This window comes from Sus scrofa, chromosome 1 (genome assembly GCF_054392235.1).
Source record: "Sus scrofa isolate SSC_HxYL_T2T_F1_AM1 chromosome 1, Sscrofa_HxYL_maternal_Yorkshire_Landrace_v2.0, whole genome shotgun sequence".
Lineage (NCBI taxonomy): Eukaryota > Metazoa > Chordata > Mammalia > Artiodactyla > Suidae > Sus > Sus scrofa.
Window position 1 is genome coordinate 61,043,701 of NC_139383.1, and position 15,372 is coordinate 61,059,072.

At 35.8% G+C, this 15,372-nt stretch overlaps 1 long non-coding RNA gene across 5 annotated transcripts in view; it reads left to right on the forward strand.

Annotated features, from left to right (window-relative positions):
- The window catches only part of LOC106508897 (uncharacterized), a 153,522-nt gene that overhangs the window by 63,631 nt on the left and 74,519 nt on the right, over nt 1–15,372 (forward strand). For 3 of the 5 annotated variants that reach the window (XR_002343608.2, XR_014840121.1, XR_014840118.1), the window contains one exon: nt 5,961–6,044. This is a non-coding gene — a long non-coding RNA (uncharacterized LOC106508897). Of the gene's footprint in view, nt 1–469; nt 541–1,444; nt 1,665–4,420; nt 4,525–5,960; nt 8,057–15,372 lie in introns of those variants that run through there. The other 2 variants (XR_014840119.1, XR_014840120.1) reach the window with 2 other exon arrangements.

Consider the following 15,372-nt stretch of genomic DNA (forward strand, 5'->3'; position numbering starts at 1 on the left):
GAGAGATATTATTCTTGATTTTTATTTTTCATAGAGTATAGTAAGGAGGAGGGAGGTGTTAGAAATAGTCCTCTATGCTTCTTAACATCATTAATAATGATAACATTGTAATAAAACTTTCAATATGTTGTGCATTTGGTTTTGGAATAGAGTAAGGGGAGAAGACAGGATATTATTTTCTATCCTATTGTGAGTCAGAAGATATATAAGCCTTTGTTAAAAAAAAGTAGTTTAAAAAAGAGCCCTGCCAGGTTAATACTTGGGTTTCTTAAAAGAATAAAAAGACACATGGAGAGAAGGAGAGAGAGGGAAAGAGGGGGAGAGAGAGTAGAGAGAGATTGATTGATTCAGTAGTTTTGTTTAAAGTCAAACTCAGGTGTGGCAGAATATATCTTTGGTCTTTATTCAAAAAATCTATGTTGTAAGTCACTGTACAAGTAACTCTCCATTTTTTTTTTTGTCACCACAGCACAACTTGAATACTGAAATTTTTGACAGTGCACTTGAAGTGATTAAAAGACTCAAAAGAATTCTAAACAGGTTAGCAATAATTATAAAACAGTCACTACAACAGCCTAACAATGTCTCCCAGTGTCTATAAAAGAATCCACTGTTCTTTTGCACAGGCCACTGTTGGAGCTGGACTGTTTACTGCCCATATACACAAGTGCAGTTATATTCACCAGGGAGTGTTCTCACACTTCACACTTAACTTGAGTTTGTTCTCTATTACCTGCTTATCGTTAAACTCTGCTGAGCCCTTATTGAGCATGTCTTGTACCCGGTTCTGAATTGCAGTGAGGGACTCTCAGCACAATTTTCACTCTTTAGATGCTGTTTAATATTATGTATATTCTGTTTCAGTAAAAATTAAATCGTATATATTGATCAAAATATGCTGGTGCATTAGTGCCTCCATGTACATTTCATTCCAAACACAGACACAGACTAAGTATGAGTTTGGATGAGCAGAGAGGGGTCATAAAAGACTTGACAGAAGCAAGTAACCTAAGATCTGGGCCATGAAGAATCAGTAGGATTTTCCCAAATGAGGGAGGAGAGAAAAGGATTACATGTAAAAGGAGCAACTTTGACAGAGGGCCAGAGGAGACAGCACATATACAATATTTGGAATTGCTGAGTAGATTACATCAGGAAGAACTAGAAGTGCAGGTTGGAGAGTAGCAAGAAAGGAGAGTGAAAGGTTAGGTAACAGATCATAAATATGTTGACAATAAAGGTTTTTGAAACTTGAACACTTTCAAGAGTAAAAGTAGGTGCTACAAATAATGACCCCAGAACAGCAGATAAAAACTGGGACTTTACTAAACAAAACAGGAGAAATGGTCACCTTGATAGTAACAAACTTTGAATGTTATGCTAAGGAAGTAATTGAGATATTTAATTGTAGACACAATTCTAAGAAAGGTTATTCTTACAATAGGGTGAAAAGAGTTAGTGGTGAAGAAAGGGGAATGGCAGACCCATTAAAAGGCAATTTCAGTGAAGCATGTGAGTCCTGGGGACTTTTCATTTCTCTCAATCTCCACTTGTTGTTCCATATCTTTCATGGAGCCTTCTTGGATTTTCTTGCTGGATTCTTGGAAGGGATCAGCCACTACCTAGGACTACCTTCTTCACAACCAAAAGAAAAAAAAAAAAAGGTAATAATAAGCAGATGGGAGCCAAAATATCTCCCTTATTATTGATAAAGTCTGGGTTGAAGAATATGGCTTATGTCTGTAGGCAAAGTGTGCTTCTTTTCTTTCAATTTCAAGGTTTTATTAAAGTATAGTTGATTTATAATATTATGATAATTTCTGTTGTACAACAAACTAATTCAGTTATAAATAGACACATGTCCATTCTTTTTCAGATTCTTTTCCCATATAGAGTATCACAGAATATTGGTTAGAGTGCTGGGCTATACACAGGTTCCTGTTGGTCAGTCATTCCATATACTGCAATGTGGATATGCCAATCCTGAAGTCCCAGTCCATCCCTCTCCCCACCACCTGTCCCCTTTGGTTATCATAAGTTTGTGTTCAAAGTCTGTGAGTTTGCTTCTCTTCTGCAAATAAGTTCACTTGTATCCTTTTTTTTTAGAATCCACATATAAGTGATATCATATGATGTTTGTCTTTCACTATCTGATTAACTTCACTTAATATGATAATCTCTAGTACAGCCATGTTGCTGTAAATGGCATTATTTCACTATTTTTGTGGTTGAGTAATATTCCATTGGACATGAACCACATCTTTATCCATTCCTCTGTTGATGGACATTTAGGTTGCTTCCATGTCTTGGCTATTGCAAATAGTGCTGCAATGAACATTAGAATGCATGTATGTTTTTGACTTACGGTTTTCACTGGATAGATGGCCAGGAGTGAAAGTGCTGGATCATATGGTAGTTCTATTTTTAGTTTCTTGAGTAACCTCCATAGTGTTCTCTATAGTGGTTGTACCAATTTACATTCCCACCAGCAGTGAAATTTCCTTGTCTTCACACCCTCTCCAGTATTTGTTATTTGTGGACTTTTTGATGAAGGGCATTCTGTGGCATCTCACAGTAGTTTTGATTTGCATTTCTCCAGTTATTGGTGATGTTGAGCAATCTTCATGTGCCTACTGTCCATCTGTTTGTCTTCTTTGGAGAAATGTATATTTAGATCTTCCCATTTGTTGATTGGGTTGTTTGGTTTTTTTAATATTAGGCTGCATGGGTTGTTTGTATAATTTGAACATTAATCCCTTATCAGTTGCATGATTTGTAAACATTTCCTCCCATTCTGTGGATTGTCTTTTTGATTTGTTTATAGTTTCCTTTGCTGCACAAAACTTTTAAGTTTAATTAGGTCTCATTGGTTTATTTTTGTTTTTATTTTCATTATTCTAGGAAGTGGATCTGAGAAGATATTGCTGATGTTTGTCAGTGTTCTGCCTATATTTTCCTCTAAGAGTTTTATAGTATTCAGTTTTATATTTAGGTCTTTAATCCATTTGGGTAGCTTTTGTGTATCTGTTAGAGAGTGTTGTAGTTTCATTGATTTATATGCAGCTGTCCAGTTTTCCTAGCACCACTTACTGAAGAGATTTTCTTTTCTCCATTTTGTATTCTTGCCTCATTTGTCATAGATTAGTTGATAATAAGTGTGTGGGTTTATTTCTGGGCTTCCTATCCTTTTCCATTAATATATATTTCTGTTTATGTGCCACTACCATACTCTTTTGATGATTGTAGTTTTATAGTATAGTCTGAAGTTAGGGAGCATGATTCTTCCAGTTCCATTTTTCTTTCTCAGAATTTCTTTGGCTTTTTGGGGTCCTTTGTGTTTATTTACAAATTAATTTTTTTTGTTCTAGTTCTTGAAAAATGCCATTGGTAATTTGATAGGGATTGCATTGAATCTGTAGATTGTGTTGGGTAGTATAGTCATTTTGACAGTATCAATTTTTCTAATCCAAGAGCATGGTATATCTTTCCATCTATTTGTGTCATTTTTGATTTCTTTCATCAGTGTCTTAGAGTTTTCAAAGTATACCTAGGTATTTTATTTTATTTTTTTGATGCAATGGTAAATGGGATTGTTTCCCTAATTATTTCTGAACTTTCATTGTTAGTATATAGAAATACAATCAATTGCTGTGTATTAATTATGTCCCTCAACTTTACCAAATTCATTGATGAGCTTGAACAGTTTTCCGGTAGCATCTTTAGTATTTTTAATGTATAGTATATCATGTGCAAACAGTAATAGTTTTACTTCTTCCTTTCCAATTTGGATTTGTTTATTTCTTTTTCTTCTCTGATGGCTGTGGCTAGGACTTCCAAAACTGTGTTGAGTAGAAGTGGCGAGTAGAGGCATCCTTGTGTTGTTCCTGATCTTAGCAGGAATTCTTTCATCTTTTCTTCTATTTTACCATCTTGTCTCTGACCCTTCCAAGTATGCTTCTTAATATCAAATTCCAGCCATAGGCAGCTCTGGGCCAAGGCAAGTTCCCTCTGCTCCCTGGGGCAGAGCCTCATCTTGGGAGAGCAGGCCCATTCCAGAAAGGGAGGATATTCCAAAAAGAGAGGGAAATGTTAAACTCAGATTTCCCAATGAGAAAAGACAATGCATTCCCTTGGGATAGGAGGATTAAAGAGGCAGAGAGAGGATAGGAGTGTTCCACTAATTTTATTTACTGTTATGTAGAAGGAAATATTTAGGAGTCAAAAAAAAAAAAAAAAGTTACCTCCTAGTACTCCTTACTTTGAAAAGTTCTTTCTGGACTCCTTATTTACCATATACTGTCCATTAATTTATTATACATTGACTTACATATTTATTTATATATTTACTATATTCTTTTAGAGTGATTTCTAACATATTTTTATGTACTTCTTTATATACTTATGTGTTGCCTCCAAATAGAGTATGAATAGTAGAAATTCTCTTCCTGAGTCTCCACTGAGCATAACTGCCAGATTAACAGGTGCTCACCATCTCTCTGCAAATGATACTGATTGCTACCTAAGGCAAGTGAATATTCATTCCTTTAGGCCTCTCTCTCTCGTGTACCTGTCCACTTCTGCTCCCATGAGTTACTCATATGCTTACCTATTGAATTTGTTCTCAAACATGCTTGTAATAGTTAAAAATCAAATTGCAACCATATATATAATTACATATTATAGAAGCAACAAATATAATGTGACAAGAGTTGAACTCTGAACACCACGTCAGATATTTTGGAAAAACTCAATATGTGGTCACCAAAGAAAAATATCCTTAATTTTATATAAGTAAGACCATAATAACAGATTATAAGAAGAAAAAAAAAATACCAGGAGAATTTTGTACATACAGATCTTCACTCTACTTCGAAGAAATAAAGACTAGAAATTATAAATAATACATTAGGGTCCATTCACTAGGCCTATATTTTCAAAAGTTATTACCCGAAAAGGTTGGCAAATAAGTGATTATTTATATAATGTTAAGTTACAATAAAATGGTTAATTTATATATTATTTATAATCCCTGATTTAGCAATATTTTGCTCCTATAGATGAAGGCCTGTTGACTGCCATTATTAACAATATTTTGTATTCTCACAAAGGTAAACTTTTGGTTTTAGTTTATATTTTTGGAGGTGATGGTGATGGTAGCACTTATTGAATAACAGACTAGATATGAATGCTTGGAAGGAATCTTAGACAATGTATCATTTAGTGCACTGATGTGTCACTTCAGACTAAAAAGAAGTGATGTGGTCATTTCACACAGTTAGTTAAAATACATTAAATTTTAAAAAAAGAGGAATGTTGGATATTTTTATCTGCAGTTACTTAGTGTTTTATTTTTATTTATTTATTTATTTTTGTCTTTTGTCCTTTTGGGGCCTCATCCACAGCACATGGAGGTTCCCAGACCAGGGGTCTGATTGGAGCTGCAGCTGCTGGCCTACACCAGAGCCACAGCAGTGCAGGATCCGAGCTGCGTCTTCGACTTACACCAAAGCTCAAGGCAACACTGGATCCTTAACCCACTGAGCGAGGCCAGGGATCGAACCTGAAACCTTATGGTTCCTAGTCGGATTTGTTTCCGCTGAGCCACAACAGGAATTCTAGTGTTTGAATTATGCTTAAAAATACTGTTAAAAATATTCTTCTGTGTATTCTTCTCCCTTTCTCTAATGTTAACCTGAATGCTCTTTCTATTATTTTGAATTCTCAAAGCCTTTTATAGAGTTTATGTGCTCATTTTCACCAGAATAACAATTTCCTGACATTTCTTGCTTAATTATCACAAGGGATTAACTTTAAAAAGTTTTACATTCTGGCAAATATGCAGGCTCATCTCTGAAAGAAAAAAGATATTTGTTTCCCAAACAGGAATCTTATATGGGCTTTAAATTCATATACAAGTTTACACAAAATGTTTTGCACTCATTTATGGTATTTTTTTGCAGGGGATGGGAACATTGCAACATATGTATCCTTCTGGAGAGGAAAAGCATTACCTATCAGTCTGAAGAGGAGCACTGTTTAAGGAGGTAACTTGTGATATATGGCTGAGAGTGTCAGGGGTCCAGTCACAATCTTCTGTGTCTCACATTATTCATAGATGAGAACAACTGAAGAGGAAAGACACAGGCGTTCAGCCCAAGTGGTTAGAGAATCTTCTCCAGTTAAATACCAACACCTAGATATACCTGAATACTGCTGTAATTCAGAAACATGCTATTGTATTCTGCTACTTTCTTTGGAAAGCGCCTCACTAGAATATTTTCTTAAAACTGTTCTTTGATCACTCCTTTAAAGGAAAAGTAGAGAACTATTTAAGAGTGTGTGATAGTGTATAGGTGAAGAGTAAATATTAAGGTGCAGAATTTTATATATGGGAAGTGTGTGTATATAAGCCATGTAAAAACATACAGAAGTAATAAATATTGGAATTAGATAAGTCCAAGTACCAAGATAGTTGTGTTTGAATGGGACTAGCAGAAATTTTTCTTCTGTTTTCCAGATGGTTTTGTTCCATTTTGTATTATTTTTACATTTAAAAATTATATGAATATTTTTTATTAGCCTGAGTGGGAAAAAAATGCCAGCTTACGTTATTTCCCCACATTTAAAAAGAGTGCTCTGGCAAACTTTATAGCTTTAGCCTGTCAGAAAAGTTTTTCACATTAAGGACTAACATTACCCAGTGTGTCTGCTTGTGACCAAGTAAGTTCCTCTGTTCATTGTGGGTGTTGTACTTTGTTCTAGGTTTGTGGAGCATTCATAAAGAGTGTTTCTGTGCTGTTCTGTCACTAACCAGCCTTGGGGCTACAAACTTCATAGTCTCATTTATTCATTTATAGAGTGATTTAAGTAGACTAGATTACATAAGACTCACTCCAAGGCCAACATTATTTAATTATATTCTTGGACGATTGGTATGACAGATTTTCAAATAGTGCCAGTATATTTCTCCAGAATATTCCTCATAAATAATTGCTAATTTTCAATTTGGATACCCCCAGTGAAAGGGAAATTTAATTTTGCCTATAATATTGGTACAGTGTATAAATTCTAATAACACTGTTAATAAAAAAAAAACTTTGTAAGTTTAAAATGTTTCTCCTGGGTGGGGCCAAGAGGACAGCATAGGAAAACCTTGAACTCACCTTCTCCCATGGACACACTGAATCTATATCTGCATATGGAACAATTCCTCTAGAGGAAGAACTGAGGGCTGGTTGAATAGCTTCTGCACAACAAAGAACAGAGTGGCCACAGAGAGACAGGAGAGCCAGAGACAAGTACTGATGAGAACCCCACTTGTGATCTGGTGACCCGAAGAAAGGAAGGATATCACTAAGGGACCCTTGTGCAGACTTGCCTGCCCTGAGGCCTAGGAGAAAAAAACACAAAGAAATAACAGTGGTCTAAGGGTCACCTAGATTATATGTAAAGAAAATCTATTTACTAATCCTAGAGCGTCTGCAAGACAAGCAGAGTCAGAACCAGAGTCAGAAACACCTGAGACACCATCTTATTGACTTCCCCCTACACTTTGATAGCACAGGTGGGAGAACAGTCCAGGTACTGTAACCAGCCTACAAAGGCCATCCCAGCATGCCCCAGGGCCCTCGTCAAACCAGTATCAGTCATCCCTCTAAGGGTGGCCTGGCGCACCTGCTCCACTTCCAGCCATCCCACCAAGACTGTCTGGCCATGGCATGCCCCAGACAACCCTGGCTGTGTTTACTTTAGCTCTACCTGTCCTGATAAGGTAGCCCCAGTAGAGTTCATCCTAGAATTTCCCCTTTCTAGCCTCACTGCCTTAATCTACTCAGCTCCATCCACTTTGCCAAGGTGGCCCCAAGACCCTGCACGCAAGGATACCCTCCATCTGCCCCCTCTCCAGCTCCAGCCTGCCTGTCAAAGCTGCCTGGAACCTGTAGTCCACACAAAGAATGCTCCTACACAAGGACATGTCTCCAAGACTGGGAGAGGTACCTGTTTTGCTCAATCCATAAAAAAAAAAAAAAAAAAAAAAAATACAGTAAGTCAAAAAGGGGAGACAGAAGAATATGTCCCAAGTTAATGAACAAGATAAAGTCCTGGGCAGGGGGATATAAGGAAATGGAGTAATTTACCTGATAAAATAATTATCATAAAGATGCTCACCAGACTTGGGAGAAGAATGGAGGCATCCAGTGAAAACTTCAACAAAATAGTTAGAAAATATAAGAAGGACTCACAGTTGAAGAATATAACTGAAATGAAAAATATGCTAGAAGGAATCAACAACAGAGCAGATGATAAAGAATGGATCAGTGATCAAGAAGACAGAGTAGTGAAAATCACCCAACTAGAAAAAAAAATTAATTGGGATAATTTAAGTGACCTTTGGGATAATATCAAGCATACTAACTAACATTCATATTATAGTTGTCCAAGAATGAGAAGAGAGAGAAAAGAAGAGAAAAATAACTTGAAATAATAATGGCTGAAAACTGCCTTAACTTGGGAAAGCATGGAGAATTCAGAACAAGGTAAACCCAGAGGGACCCACACCAAGACATATAATTAAAATGGAAAAATTTAAAGATAAATAATTTTAAGGCAGCAAGAGAAAAACAAGTCACATGCAAGGGAACCCCCATAAGACTCTCAGCTGATTTTTCAGCAGAAACTTTGTGAGCCAGAAGAGAGTGCCATGGTAAATTTACTTATTTATTTTTGCTTGTATACTTATTTTATTTGGTTGTCCCCCCACCACACACCATGATATATTTAAAGCACTGAAAGGAAAACACTTAACCCAAAAATATTCTAACTTTCAAGATTATCATTCAAAATTGAAAAGAGATCATTTCCCCCAAAATCAGAAACTAAACGGGTTCATCACCATTATACCAGATGTATAAGAAAGATTAAAGGATCTTCATTAAACAGGCCGGAAAAGCTCATAAATAGAAATAGGAAAATTTATGAAAGAAAATCTCATTGGTAAAGTCAAATATGTAGTAAAGTCAGTAGATCAACCACTTAAAGAGCTAGTATGAAAAAAGACAAAATCATAAAATCAACTGTAACTGCACTTATTAAAGGAATACACAATATATGTACATTTTCATATAGAAGCATAAAACATGGTGGGGAGAGTGAGTGGAAATATAGTGCTTTTAGAATCTGTTCAAACTTATGACTATCCCTTTAAATAAACCACTAAATAGAGGTTAATATTCATGAACTTTATGGTAATCACAACCCAAAAAACCTGTAAAACACTCACAAAAGATAAAGGAACCCAGACATAACATTAAAAATCATAAAACCATAAGAGACTAAAATAAGAAGATAGAAAAAGAGAAGAACTACATAAATAACCGGAAAACAATGAATAATAGAGCGACAAGTACATACCTGTCAATAATCATGTATTCAATAATAAGCAAAAATGTTGAATCACTGTATGGTACACCTAAAACTAATATAATATTGTAAGTCAACTACACGTCAAAACATTTTTTAAAAAATGTTCCTCTTTGAGCTACAGAACTGCAATCACACATATTTTACATTGTGCTATTTCTGTCCTATAGATATGAAAATTAGTTGAGTTTTTCCAGCTCATAATTTTAAAATAATTGGAAACTGTTATTGTGTATTTTCTTCTCTGCAACTCTTACATGAGCCATATATACATATGTGTGTGTGTGTATGTATGTATATTTAGATTCTATCTTAATTTAGCCACTCTGAGAACTAACTGGCTAGTTTTCATTGTCTGCTTTAAACTGTATCACGCAGACTGGAATAAAAGTCCAGAAAATGGTTTTTTTCCAGCATAGGAATGTAGGCGATACTTACAGTGACTATATTTAGTAGATAAAGATGTGTGGTCTTTTCCAGCTTCTAGGACCAAGACTCTATTCCTAGTCCTGAACAGGGCCAAAATTGATTGATCCAAGTCATAAGATGGCTCAGTCAGATCCTCTCTTTTGGGAATTTGAAACCTCCCAGAATATGAGGAATCGCTGGACTGAAGCAGTTCAACAGCAAAACTCTGGAGAGATATTCAACTTTTTGCAGCTCAGTCCTGGGAACTTCTGTTTTCTGCTCTTCTCCATTGTTCCTTTTGGTTTCAGATTCTCCCTCTGCATCCTGCCTTTAAATTTTCCTACACTCTTTTTCTTTTGACTGTGAATTGAGCCTGAAGGTATGTGCCATTTTTAGATCCACAAAAAGCAGACTGGGGGAGAATGCAACAAGGAATAGGGGGAAAGGGATGAATATTTTATCATGAGAGGCAGTTGAGAAATTTTTAAGTAGAAAATAGAGGTCAATAACATTACGAAGGAAATGTGAAAGAAACGGGGAATATGTGCTAATTTCAGTAATCAGGAAATCATTGTTGAACTTTGAAAATTAAGTTTCAAGGGACAAAAGCTATGCTGTAAAATTTTAAGGAGTGATGTGAGTAGAGAGAAAATGAAAGCACTCTTGAGATACCTGATTTAAATAAACACAGTTTTACCTTGATGAGTTAACAAGTAAGGATTTTTTTTTTCTTTTGCTATGTTACAGATATATGGCCATATTTGAGGAAATTAAAGATGGAACAGTTAATTGAGTATACAATAAATGAATATTTCTTAAGAACTAGGAGATCATGGAATTAATAGTAATAGTCTTTGCTTGGAAAAGAAGTAAATGAGAAGGGATGATGAAAAGTATGGGTTACTTTTGAGGTGATGTAGCAGGTGAATAGGGAAGCTCCTACTAAAAGTACATTGATACCTTCATTAGGACATAGGAACCACTACGTAATTTGGGTGGCCAAGTGCAAAAATTGGCATGGTTCAAAAATTAAAAATTTCGGTATGGCAGCAGCAAAGCTTTGAGCCAAGCGGGAGTCCTTCTCAGTAAATATACCTGAAATTATTTTTTTAATTAACTAAAAGAAAGCAGGATTTGTGGAGGGAACATAAAATATAATACAGAGAATGTAAGTGAGCTTAATAATATTACAAATTAATAACATAACTATCTATACTGAAGGGATGGAGAAAAAACTAATAAAAATAACTTGCAAAACAATATTTTAACTATATAAAGACAGGCAAAACCACTTTACACAACTAGCATGTTTCAGTAGGAGAATGGGTTAGTAATTGGGAAACTGTATTTTCAATTGAGCAAATAAGTAAATATTGTGGATAAGAAGTGTCAGGTTTCTTATTGTGGAGTAAATGAGTTAAAAATAAGGAGAAAAAGGCTGGAAGTTGTTGAAATAGAATTAGAAATATCAGCGTAACTACAATTTTAATGTAGATAGAGATATATATTATATCTATATAGACATAAATATAAATGTGTGGTTGTTAGTGTGTGTATGTACATGTATTTTCTAGCTCTATTAAAAGGGCTTGGAAATAATGAAAACCAAGCAATAATCGGCATATCCTCTGCCCAGATCTTGGTTTCTTAATGCTGCTTTACAATAAATGGAACCAGGACTCTTTGGAGAAATGTCACACTCCAGTGCCAGGATACGTAGTAGGACAGAAACATTGTGTGGTGCTGAAAAGTAGAGAAGTGCTTAAAAAATGATTGAGACATGCTCCAATGGCCAAATGTGGTACAATTAGAGAAAGAAATAACAATAGTAAGGAATTATGAAACATAAAACAAATATCCATGAGTCCATTCTGAATGTGTGTACATATATTTGAATAAATAAATAAGAGAAACCTTTCTTTATAGTAGAATTCAGATTAATAATTGTAGAATAAGCATCCATGAGGACGTGGGTTCGATCCCTGGCCTTGCTCAGTGGGTTAAGGATCTGGTGTTGCCATGAGCTATGGTGTAGGTCGCAGATGCGGGTCAGATCTGGTGGTTGCTGGCTCTGGTGTAGGCCGGTGGCTACAGCTCCAATTCAACTCCTAGCTTGGAAACCTCCATATGTTGCCAGTGCAGCCCTAAAAGACGAAAAGACAAAACAAAACATTGTAGAAGAAATGATGGACAAAGAAAATTGCAGTTTGGTAAAGACTGTAGTTACACCTGTTAAAAGAGAATAATCAAGAATTATCAATGGATGCTGGAACTAGTGGGTGAAAGTATGATGACAGTGGGTATTTACATAATCTCAAGTATTTTTCCATAAGATCCTTATTAAAAAACAAAGGGGGAGGAGGTCCCTTTGTGGCTCAGCAGTTAGTGAACCCTGCTAGGATCCATGAGAATGCGGGTTGGATCCCTGTTCTCACTCAGTGGGTTAAGGATCCAGAGTTGCCGTGTTGTTGTGTAGGCTGCAGATGCAGCTTGGGTACCGCATTGCTATGGCTGTGGTGTAGGCTGGCAGCTGTAGCTCTGATTCAGCCCCTCACCACGGAACTTCCATATGCCATAGGTGCGGACCTAAAAAGCAAAAAAGGGGGAAATGGTAGCTTTTTAGTGGAAAGACCTGGCAGATCTCATCTCAGTGAACAAAGTTAATGTTACCAGTAGGAGAACATAACAGTAACTTGAATTTCATGATATGATGCTGAGAAGAACACAATGTCACTTCTTTTTTTTTTTTTTTTTTTTGTCTTTTTGTCTTTTTGTTGTTGTTGTTGTTGCTATTTCTTGGGCCACTCCCGCGGCATATGGAGGTTCCCAGGCTATGGGTTGAATTGGAGCTGTAGCCACCGGCCTACGCCAGAGCCACAGCAACGCGGGATCTGAGCTGCGTCTGCAACCTACACCACAGCTCACGGCAACGCCGGATCGTTTAACCCACTGAGCAAGGGCAGGGATCAAACATGCAACCTCATGGTTCCTAGTCGGATTCGTTAACCACTGCGCCACGACGGGAACTCCACAATATCACTTCTGTGATATACTTCCCCCACCCCGAATGTAATCTGAGCCATCAGACAAACTGAGGGACTTGTACAAGATAACTGACAGTACTATTCAAAAGATTCAAGAAAATGGAAGATAAAAATGAGGAATTGCCCCACATTAAAGTGATCTAAAGAAACATGGCATCTAAATGTAATATGTGGTCCTGACTGGATCCTGGACCAGAAAAAGGGCATTAGTGGCACAACTGATAAAATTTCAGTGGAGGCTCTAGATTTTGATTACTATTATACTAATGTTATTTTCCTCATTTTGATAATTTTACTGTGATATGTAACAATGTTAACATTTGGAGGCAGTATGTCAAAAATACATTTTTGTATTCTAAAATGTTTTGTAAACCTGGTATTATTTCAAAATGAAAAATCAAAAAGATAATGGCACAGGATACATTTTGCTGATAATGCAATGATCACTGAAAAAGGAGACTACAAATGAATACATACATTCCATTGTATGTGTGACTATTTTTAACAAGCTATGTAATATACATTAGAAAGAATATATACCAAAATATATGAGAGAGGTTACCTCGGGGAAGTTAAACTCTAGGTGATTTTTTCCCTGTGTTTCTTACCTTTCTTTTTCTCTTTTCCTTTTTCTCCCTTTCTTCCCTTCCTCCTCCTCTCCTTCTGTTTCCTCTTCCTTCCATCCTTCCTTTCAATCTTTATCAAAACACCACGAGATAAATACACCAGTAATTCCATGAGAAAATTAAAGGTCAGAGAAAAAGACATGGCTTCCCATCCTTGCATAGTCTACAAACTGAGATCCTGCTCAAAGGTGGCCTCCAAATGATAAAGCTAGCATCAATCAAAATATTTTTTGCTACAATTTTTACCTATCTTTCTACATTAGAATTAACCACATTTATAGAATATCTTTGTTCTAAAGCTGTCTTGACATATTTAACAGATTTTATCTTTAAAAATGAAATGCTTGATATTAATTTAGAACTTAGTTGAGAAAGAGTTTTTCCATAAATTAACCTGATTTCATTTTAAACTTCACACTTTGTTACACCCTAAATAATAGAGTCCCTAGCCTGTATGTGTGGTAATTACCTGAAAGAGTTCTATACATTCAAACTCCAAGTTGTAGTTAATTAACTTAATTAATTTTTCATCATAATTTGATCCCTAAAGCTCCATTTTGGTTGTAATTTCTTGTAGTGTTCTGAGTGAACCAATGAAACACACAAAAAATAGCATAATATTCCAGCTGTGACTTTTATCCTTATATAACAAGAGACAGCCAAACAAAATTTATAGCTAGTAGATAATAAGTTATATGAAATGTGGAAAAAATGGAGAGTGGAGCTGGTTGATATTGAGGATAAGTAAAGAGGAAGAGGCACCCCAGGGAAAAGGAGAAGATGAAGAGTAAATAAGGAAGAGGTAAGACAATAGAAAATATGTGGATGGGAATTTAAAAAAAAAAAAAAAAAAAGAGGGTAGGGAGAGAAATTCTTCTCAGTCAATAAAGACAAAAAATGTGGGAAGCACATGAGATTTCAAGACAGCTCATGCAGAAAGAGAAAAGACATTGTTCCTTTAAAAACATTTGGAAATACGAGATTTAAAAAGTTAAATATTTAAGCTAAAAAGAATAGCAAATGAATCCACATTTGCTTGTACTCAGTTACAAAACTAATGCAAAAGTGGTGGGCCAGGGCTGATACCCAAGTTGCTGAGGAATTGGGCTTCCAGAAGGTCCTCTAGGGGCTAGAGAAGTGGGCTCTGAAGCTTGTAAAGATACGCAAGGATGGGCAGCATTGCCTCAGGGCTGCATAAGGCAAGGACATGCAGGAAACTCAGGATTTCTCACTCCTTCCTCTCTCATTGAAAAAAAAAAAAGGTAAGAGATTTCTTGTATTTATCTCTTAAGGGAAAATTTCACTAAGGGGAAATTGTAATCAAAGGTATACCTTACAGGTAGGGTAGGGAGGAGAATGCAATCCTATATGGATGAGAACTACATGGCAAAAATTCCAGGTAGAAGTTTGTCCAGGGTCACTGAAGTCCTAGAAACTCCCCTAGATAAATAAGTGAAAAATTATCACTCTGAAGTGTCAATCTGAAGTGGCATTTCCACAACTTGAGGACCTCCTATTGAAAATAATAAATAAAATAATAAAACAGAATTTCTACTAAACAAATATTGCCAATGCATAGCAAAGGAAGTAACATTGGCAGATAGAATGAAGAATGACCTAACTAGAAATGATATTTGAAGTAAGAATGTTAAAAATGACTAAAGAGCTAAAAGAAGCAATAAAACCATAAGAAAATAAGAGCAACAATGAAGAGTCCTGAATTTAATTAAGCCCCAAAGTCCTGGAATTGACCAAATTCACCAATAAGTAGTTGAAAACCTGGTATTGAATTTCTCTGACCTTTAATTTTCTCATGGAATTATTGGTATATTTATCTCATGGTGTTTGCATAAAGATTGAAGGAGAAAATGCAT